Below are 9,583 nucleotides of genomic sequence, written 5' to 3' on the forward strand. Positions count from 1 at the left end.
AGAAGATGAGAAACACTAGCCACCTAGCTGCTAGTGCTAGACTATCTCACTGATTTGTATGCATGGTGCTGGTGCAGGCACTCAACTTGCTCGAAATTAATGTGTGTGCGTCTTGACTGATTTGATTTGGTCTCACTTGATTTTGTCACGATATCGCATCGGTGCGTTTGGGACAAGTAACAAGTTGGCATGGGTGTTGATCGAAAGAAAATATTATAGTGAGGGCATAAGATGGGCTAAATTGCTGCGCCGGATAAGGGCCTTCTGGAAGAAATGACTTTGTCTGTTACAGGGGACATCTCTGCGCCGGATACCCTGAAACATGACAAAACTTAATGATACTTAGCAGCATGAATGGTGAAGCAAGAAACAGGGTGAATCCGATGGTAACCACATCCAGATGCACAAAACCTCCCGCGCACGGGACAATCGCCGTGTGTTTTATCCTGCTGCAAGAAGAATCAGAATTCTGTGATACGGCAGCCACAATCATTCGCTCGTAGTACAAGGCTCCCTGGAAACCATATGTCCTTCCGTAGCTTGGGATCTTGCACTTTCTCTTCCACAATTTCTGTATTTCCATATCAACTCCCGCCATTTCAACTTGAATGATGAGCAGAAAAGTCATAGGTAATTCATGTATATCTGGGTTTGTCCGCGACTCCATTGCTGGGTCGAGGTGTGAAGGATGTGCTTCAAGTTCCTCTCACGTTTTCGAGGCCGGAGAACACCATTCTGGTTGTGCGGCCCACTATGTTTCGTAAACTGGGCCGTTACAACCGATCCGGAGCTGAGCGTGAGGATATGGCCCGAATAAGCCTCTGGTGCGCAGCGTGGAGCAGGGAGCGTATCCTATCGTTTAGTCCCACCTCGCTTACCCAAGAGAGCGCTAACCAGTTTATAAGCCTCGCCGTTACAGCAGCATCGTCCCTTCGGGGACATCCGATAAAATTGGAACGATACAGAGAAGATTAGCATGGCCCCTGCGCAAGGATGACACGCACAAATCGGGAAATGGTCCAAATTTTTTTGAGATTTTGCGCGATGGTCCCTGGCTAGCAGAAATGCCCCTGTGTTCGCTGCTCTCCTTGCAGGTACACCCTCAGCTTATCGTGTTTGCGCCCTCCCCTGTGGTATTTTCTTACAAACAGCTCCCTACTTAATCCAGCCGCTCTGATATTCGTCCTTGTAGGTGGTTGCCTGTACATACAGTTAGCGTTGGCTTGTTTAAATCATTTTTGCAGAGGCCTGTAGCTGCCCTACACGACAGTCTGCTTACCACCTAATATTATCAATCCTTCTCCTAGTTGATTTCTTTTTGGTTCTAGTAAGTCTTTGTGTGCGTCTGGGATAAGTTGGCATGAGTATTCATCAAAAGAAAAGAAAAAAAGAAACTGGATACAGTACATCTGTCAATATGATGGGCTGTGGGGTGAAATAAAAAGAAACTGAATACAGTACATATGATGGGATGAGAGAAAAGAAGTGTAGACGAGGGCTCAGGAGCCTGCAGGGAGGAGAAGAAGGCCTTTCCTGGAGGGCACGACTGAAGAATCAGAAACTTGTGATTGTACTCTGAAAAAGGCGACAACCACCATGAACCTAAGCGAGGCGTGTGTGCTAGCTGCCGTGCGTTCTCCGGTACACACCCATTCAATGGCCTCATTGACACCGGATGCTACACGCAAGCCAAGCTGGTTCCTAGGGTACACCTCACTGGTAAAGGACACTGGGAGAACGTCCAGATTTTGTTGGTGCTCAAATTAATCTGTAGCCACATTCTGACAGTTATAATGGACTGGGAAACGCTCACGTACACCTCCTTGACCCGAGACAATATTGGTGTACATTGTAAGTTTCAGAAACATTGGAACGGCTTGCCAAATTTGCAGGATTACTGGATGATGATTGTAAGTCTGCAATACATTTGGGATAAATATGCATACAATGATGCAACCTGAGATGGAATGTTTTCGTTGCTTTTGTTCATATCGCTAGTGTCTTGTCTACGCATCTCCTTATTTTAGGTGCGCATGTCGTCAACCCTACTAATTCCAGTGCCCGTGAAAATCGTTAGGTGCCCCCCCCCCAAACGCTAGGATGGAGGCTTCATTCTACCGTGCTCCTAGTTGCATCAATACTGAACTCCCACAGCGGGGCGCAAATGCAGTGCTGCTCTTCAACTTTCGGAGAGGATGCAAATACGGTGAGGCTCTTCAGTCCTTAGGGCATCTCCAACCGGCCGATCCAAACGGACGCGCTGGGCCGTCCGTTTTGGGCCGTTTGCGTGCCCGCGCGGACACCAGGACAGCGCCCCGCGTCCGCGTGTCCGTTTGGATCGCACGCTGCGCCCAACGCAGCGGCCACCCATTTGGCCATTTGGCGTATTTTTTTGGGAAATAGGCCATCTGGCCACACATACTTATATATAGTATCTATATCTAACAATTATAGATTAATATCAAATAGCATACAATAATATCAAATAAAATGTTGCAAGATGAAGAAATAAAATGTGCCATAGTTCGAACAAATATAAAAATTACAAATTGAGATTGTCAACTCAATTTAGACGCTCTAGGATCTCCTTCTGCCTCTTCTCGAACCAAGCTCTCTTCGTCTCGCTCATGTTGGTCAAGTCGGCGTTCATGGTCAGGTTGTCCTCGGCTTGGCGTTTGAGCTCAACTTCCTTCGCCTTCAACTCCACCTCTTGGGCCCTTGCCAATGCTGTGAGCTCAATTTCTCTCTCTTTGAGCTCAATTTCTCTAGCTTTGGTCTTGGCCTTGACCTCTTCGATCTCAAGCTTCTTCTTTTGGACATCGAAATAGTTCTTCCTGTCCTCATCTTTCTCCCAGCGCCTTCTCTCATCCCTCCTGTCCGTGGACACCTCTCTATCGGCATGCAGCTCCTTCAAAGTGCCAAACAATAGCATGGACGAGGCATCACGCTTCAAGTCGGCTTTGGTTGCCTTGTGGCCGCGAGGACGACTTGCACGAGAAGCGGAGCTACCGCAAGGCTGGCCACCATCAAGGTCAATGACCGTCGGATCTTTGGCGGTCTTGTTGCCAGTCAAGGTCGCCATGTACCCCTCATACCCCTCCTGGAACTTGGGGGTGCCTTGGAGTATCTTCCAACAATGAGGGAAGGCAAAGGTCTTTTCTCCATTGTTGGCTTTGTACCATTCCAAAGCTTGCCACACCTAGAGCAAAGCGAGACAAGAACGATAAACACATGTGCAAACGTTGGATGAATATGTTGAGGTTAAGAATCATACCAAGTCCTTGATGCCCATGCCGCTAACGGGGAGCCGCTTCACGTGATCATACGCCGCCTGGAACTTGTTGCATTCTGTTTGAATTGTTCCCCACCTCTTTTGGAGCGATATATCGCTGCGGTCGCTCTCAAATGGCTCCAGTCCGTATTTGCGTTGCTCATGAAAGTATTCATAGATCCGGCGCCAGAATGTGGTCCCCTTCTGCTCGGCACCCGCCAATGCATCTTGCCCGATGGTCAACCATCCATCGACGAGCACCTTGTCCTCCTTCTCCGTGTAGTTGCTGGTTCTTTTGCTTACGCGACCTCGAGCTTGTGCAGCTGCGGCTTGCGTGAACTCCTGAGCGAGCAACGGCTCCTCCTCGATGTTAATGCTGCCGGGACAGGCAGTGCTGTCCTGTTGTGTGTCAATGGGAGGTGGCTGGGGAGCCTGCTTGGTCGAAGCAGAGGCCATGGTGGTCGGCATTGTATGCGTGTAGGACGGAGGGGCCTGCACGCTGGACGGTGCCTACACGGTGGACAATTCGTCGAGCAGGTTCCGTGCACCGGCCATCGCTGCTGCTCCTATGTGCTTGGGGCCTTTGGAGTTCGCCGGCGCACGGTTCAGGTTAATGGACGAAGGAGACGTCCCCGTGAACGACTCGCCCACCTCCGGTGACCCATCCCGTGACGGGTACGCGTACCGCGCCGACTGCGTCCCCAATTCATGTGCGCCGGGCGTGTACCCAAACGGGGCAGTCGGCAGGGATGTTGACCTTGGAGGAAGGTGCCGGGTCACGGACGAGGCCGAGCTCCCCGCCGAGGCCGTGCCAGCGCCCGGGAGGATCAAGTGCTGAGCGAGCGCTGCGTGGCCATAAAAGAGCATGGCATGCTCTTGCATGACGTCCACCTTCGCCTCCGTCTTGAGTTGGAGAAGCTGCTCCGCCGCCCGCTGCCGCTCCTCCGCGGCAGCGACATCCCTCTTCCGTTGCTCGAGCGCCCTGCGGCGGTCGGCCCTCTTCTTGCTCTCGATCTTCCTCTGCTCCGCGGTGAGGTCGGCCTTCGCCTTCTTCGTCGCCGGCCCGGGCTCCACGACCACCGGCCCGTCCAGTTGAGGAGCCTCCGCCAAGGGAGGACCGGCAACGGCCGGGAGCTGTGCCTCATCTCCGATGGTGGCGGTGGCGGCGCCAGTCGCTTCGTCGGCCATCTCTAGGTTTTGGGAGTGGAGTGGACTGGGTGTGTTTTGGGAGGCAGACAGGCGGGCCAGGGGCGTACAAGGGGAGGACGCGAGCGACCAGCATCCGGCATCCGCGGCCACGCAAACTCGTCCCAGATTTGGGCCGGGTTTGGGTCGTCCCGGACGCCGCGGCCATCCGTTTTAGGGATGGATCCGCGCGCTGGGCCGCGTTTTTGTCCGGTTAGACCCATCCGGACGCGCGGGCGCGATTTGGATCGCCCCGTTGGAGATGCCCTTAGCACTAGAATATGTGCAAGTGAGAAAGCCTGAGAAAATAATACGGAGATGGCGGCGAGCAATTTCTGTCGATTCCACTGAGAGCGCATGTTTTTTTTTACGGACACCGAGTTGGTATTTTTTTTTTCTTTTGAGCTTAACCGAGTTGGTATGTTGTCTCAAGATTTGCGAACAGGACACTGATGACTGATGTCAAGAAGCACAGGCAGGCCAGTATCAATTCGCTCGTTAAAAGCATATACCCAGCCCAGTGTTTCGTGCAAGCTAGTAGAACAGGGTGGTGATATTCACCGACCTGGTCGGCATTTCCAGGATGCCGCACACCCCGCGCGGGCCCAGGTGCTCAGATGGGCTGCGACCCAACAACATTAGGTAATACAGTTTTCCTTTTTTTATTTCTTTTATTTCTGTTCCTTCTTTTCAGTTTTTTATTATATTCCTGAAAAGAACTTTAAAACTGGAACATTTTTATATTCTACTTTCTAGTTTGAATAAATTTAAAAATCTAAATATTTTTAAATTTGAACAATTTTTTAAAATTGAACACTTTTTATTTTTTTCATAATTTAACATTTTTCAAAACTGAATATTTTTCCAAAAATTCGAATAATTTTAATAAAAGTATCTTTAAATTTAGAACTTTTTTTTAGATTTAAAACGTTTTGGGATTGAACTTTTTTTGAACTTTTTTGTTTGAACAGTTCCAAGATTGAACATTTTACTAATATGAACAATTTTAAAATTTGAATATTTTTTCAAAAATTCAACTCTATTAAATTTAAATATTTTCAAAATTTTGAACATTTTTGGAATTGGACATTTTTTACTTCTATTTTTTGAAATATGAGCATTTTTCGGATATGAACATATTTTAAAACTAAATATTTTTTGAATATGAACATTTTTCGACTTGGGAAATAATTTTAAACTTGAACATTTTTAAATTTAAAAGTTTTTATTTTATTTTAAACTCGTTTCAAATTTGGCTATTTTTCGAATTTAAAGTATTTTCAAATTTGAACAAAAATGAAAAAATAAACATAAAAGGAAACAAAAAAGAAAACGGAAAAATCAAAAAAAAGGAAAAGGAAAGAAAAAATAGAAACAAAATAGAAAAAGAAAGGAAAATGGGCTAGGCCTACACCCGACCAGTGTGTATGGTGCTAGGTAGGCACCGACCTAGTCGGTCTATAAGAACGACCAATAGAACAATGCATGTACAAACATATAAAAGAGATAGGCTCGCTTTGTGCTGTCCTCACTTAGTGCGCGGTCCACAAACGGCCCGCAATTAGCACTAAGTCAAAGGAGCCGACAGCGTTCGGCGTGCAGATTAACCAGAATCTTTTTTTTCTATAAAAAAAAGGCTAATCTTGGCATGAAAGATCTGAATCTATTTCATGAATTTACAAAAATACAATGCATCGCAAACATAATAGAAATTACATTGTGGTCCTTGAACCACCTAAAGACTACTATTGCAGCCAAACTGAGCCATTGACGCGTCGTTGTCGCTGCTCCCCTACTTGAGCCGATCTGATGTTGCTAATTGCAGTGGGGAAATCTTCATGCACGTGCCCCTAAGGATCACTGACCAGGGTCGAAGTTGCCGTCATTGAATTCTTGAATTGATCCAAATTTTGTAACACCAAATCTATAACATAGGTAGACTAAACGAGATCCATCAATCTAGGAGAGCATGACATGAGTGGCAGGTAGCACATTTTACATGAATTCTTGATAATATATCATAATCATTTGTTTGATTGCAAAAGTAAGATTATTCGAGGCAAAAAGAATTATGAAAGTAATGAGAATGAGCTAAATATAATGCTATAAAAATTATTATGGAGCAAGTACAAGTTGAAGAAAATCCCTAAACATGTTTGAGGTAGCCTCTTAGACTCGTTCGGTTGAACTTGATGATCCTATAATATGCTAATAATTGATCTTCATATGGACTATTAGTACACAAGTATGGAAGCCTCTTAAGTCACCAAGATGTGGAAGTGTGATAGAGCTGACGCGCACTTTTGGCTCTCAGGTGCGTGCGTACCCTATATTGAGAACATGTTAGAAATTTAGAAAAAAAATGTGTCGTAAGTTAAATTGGTAGGGAATGTATATAGACATGCGTACGTCAAATTGGGAACTAAAATATTAGATTACGTAGCCTACACAAAAATAACAAGATGTACTGTTCACAATATAGCAGTATACACGTACTATTCACAATATAGTGAAAATCTATCTTCTCTTTTTTGTGTAGGTCAGAAAAATTCGAATTTTTTCTTGAAAAGTTACACGAGTAAGTAGCATGGTAACATGTACATGCGTGAATTATTTCAAATTTTTTGACGTATTTAAATAGGGTTGTTCCAATGTTTTTTCATATCAGGGTATGGTGCACCCGAGTGCACCACCGCATTTTCGGTGATAGAGCCCACTATATGATTTTATATCTAACTCGACCCGACAAGCTTGGTCCGAACTAGGCTTAAACTGCGTTCCTGTCCTGGCCTGGCCCGGGATTTTTGGGTCGGGTCGAGCTGCCCATGCTCAGCTGTTGCTCGAACGAAAACCATGCTCATCTGTACTGACAGTGCGTCTTCCTTGATAGGCCTCAATACTTCCGCAGGATATAATACAAGCCTGCCATTGGCTAGAAAGGTGACTAGGTATTAAAGATTTTATTTCGATGTTAAAAGTCAGTCGTTGTGCTCTCCGATTAGATTAGGAAAAAAGTGTTTCTGTATAGAATTTGAAACCGGGACAAAGAAAATAAAGATTACTAGCTAGAAAAGATGTATAGCAAGTAGCTAAACAACCCCTTTAGCACATATCTATGCGTTGCTTGCTGACAGCTTTTCTACAGCTAATTTTTCTTGTTGACAGTTCGAACGACGGGAAGGTTCAGATTACCGGCTTTGTACACTAGACGCCAAGCCGGTGGAAACGACGCGCGCACATCATCAGACACGTGAAGCCATGAACAATTGGCCAAGCAAACGCGAGAGCAAGCAATGGCATGAATCAATCAACATTCAACAACCACGACCGACCTGCCTCGGACGCGCATGCACGGCTCTGGGCTCGCCTGGTGCACACCTGAACAAATGACCAAATCGTCAGCACATCTGTGTTGTGGCTAGAATTGCCGCCGGGCCCACGAGATATAATCCAAGCATCGTCATGGCTCGAGCGACTGTACATTTTTTGTGGCTGCACTTACATCCGGGCCCAGTAGATGCAATACACTCCACCTGGTGGCTCGAGCTACTCTACATAAGTGTGTGGTTAGACTTACATCCGGCCCCACGAAATCAGAATCAGGCCAGCCGCATGGTCGATTAGCACAGCAAACAACCATCGCAAGGAACAAATATTTAGCATGTCAGTAGACGCGAGCGACTGTAAATATGTGGTTAGAATCATAATCTAGGCGGCGGCAACATACGGAACCGGTACAAGTGTGTGGCTACCGTTAGCTCGACCGGGACCCCACCGGACAGCGAGCGGCCGGCTTGCGCTGCCCACATGTTACCGGGACGTAAGTGAAACCGTAGCGCCTGTGCCTCGCGCTCTCTCACTGCGAGCTGGGCCCGGCGGAATCCCGAGCCAATGGACTGTTAATTTGTTAAACCTCACGCCACTCCCTTCTAATCTTCCCGCAGAAGATCTCGACATGAGCAGACGAGATGTAGCAAGATTCACGGCGCTTCCATCTGTCCCTCTCCTTCAGAGGCTAATGACATGTGGGGCCACCAACCTTTACCGTGGTAGGCTCGTACACTACTGTATGTTCGACCAACTCCGCCTCCACGTGGCTCGTCTTGCACGTCTCATCTCAACCCGTCTCCTCCACGAGGCCCTAAGGACCGCGTTTTGTCATCCGGACGGCGAAATTCGATCCAGTTGCGCCCCCGGTTCCTCGATTTCGTCTAGATTTGGGCATAAATTCATCCGGCGATCCCACGCCATCCCTGGCCCCCCGGGGAGCGCTCGGGGAGTCCGGACGAAACGAAAGCGCGGGAAACGCCAAGGAAACTTCCCGCGCGTCTGGTGGCCCCAACTTGTCGGCGAGAGACACCGATCGTCGTCCTTATCGCATCGTCTTCCGCGCGCTTTAAAAGCCTGCCGGCGGTCAGCATTCGCCGGCCGCGTAGCTTCCACGCGGCGAGTTCATGTCGTCGCCTCGGTTTCACGCGCGCCTACCACTATTTATCGCCGAACTACCACAGTCTGCCCCGCATTCACCTCACTCGCCTAACCCCAAATCTTCTTCGAACTCGAACGAACCAGCAATGGCAAACGACGGTGCGGCCAACAATGGCTTTGGCCGCCGGTCTCTCCACCAATGGGAGGGACGGCTCCTCCACGCGGCGGCCTACCCGGCGCCGCCGGACTTCCGCGCGCCGGGAGGATGGAGGCTTAGCGCGGGCGGCGTGCCGATCCCGCCGCCGCCGATGGGTCGGGCCGCGCTCGAGGCGGAGATCGACACGGTGCTCGTCACTCTCAGTGACGAGCAGCGCGCGGATCCACGCTTCTACCCCGACAACTACGAAGCGTGGACCGAGTTCTTCCGGCGCAGGTACGAGCGCGAACTCGCCACGTATGACGGCCCTCCTCCTCCTCCGGCAAGGAACAACGCCGCCGGCCGCCGCCGGTGGTGGAGCGCGCCTGACCGCACCCTCTCGAATGTGCTCGCGCACATCGAGGGCGGGAATTTCCCCATCCCGCAAATGCCGCCACCAGAGGCGGCGACTCTGTCGCGCCGGCGCGGTACCTCCTGGCTGCCGAGGAGGATGGCGCCGTCCTCCTCCTCGTCTGGGTCGGCGTCCAGGTCCGGCGGGTCGA

General features: G+C 48.9%; 1 non-coding gene across 1 annotated transcript; it reads left to right on the forward strand.

Moving 5' to 3' along the window:
• The first annotated feature begins 926 nt into the window (after window positions 1-926).
• LOC127337823 (U6 spliceosomal RNA) lies at window positions 927-1,029 on the forward strand. The gene has a single exon (XR_007874129.1). It is a non-coding gene; the product is annotated as a U6 spliceosomal RNA (small nuclear RNA).
• Window positions 1,030-9,583: the final 8,554 nt, after the last annotated feature.

This window comes from Lolium perenne, chromosome 2 (assembly GCF_019359855.2).
Source record: "Lolium perenne isolate Kyuss_39 chromosome 2, Kyuss_2.0, whole genome shotgun sequence".
NCBI lineage: Eukaryota > Viridiplantae > Streptophyta > Magnoliopsida > Poales > Poaceae > Lolium > Lolium perenne.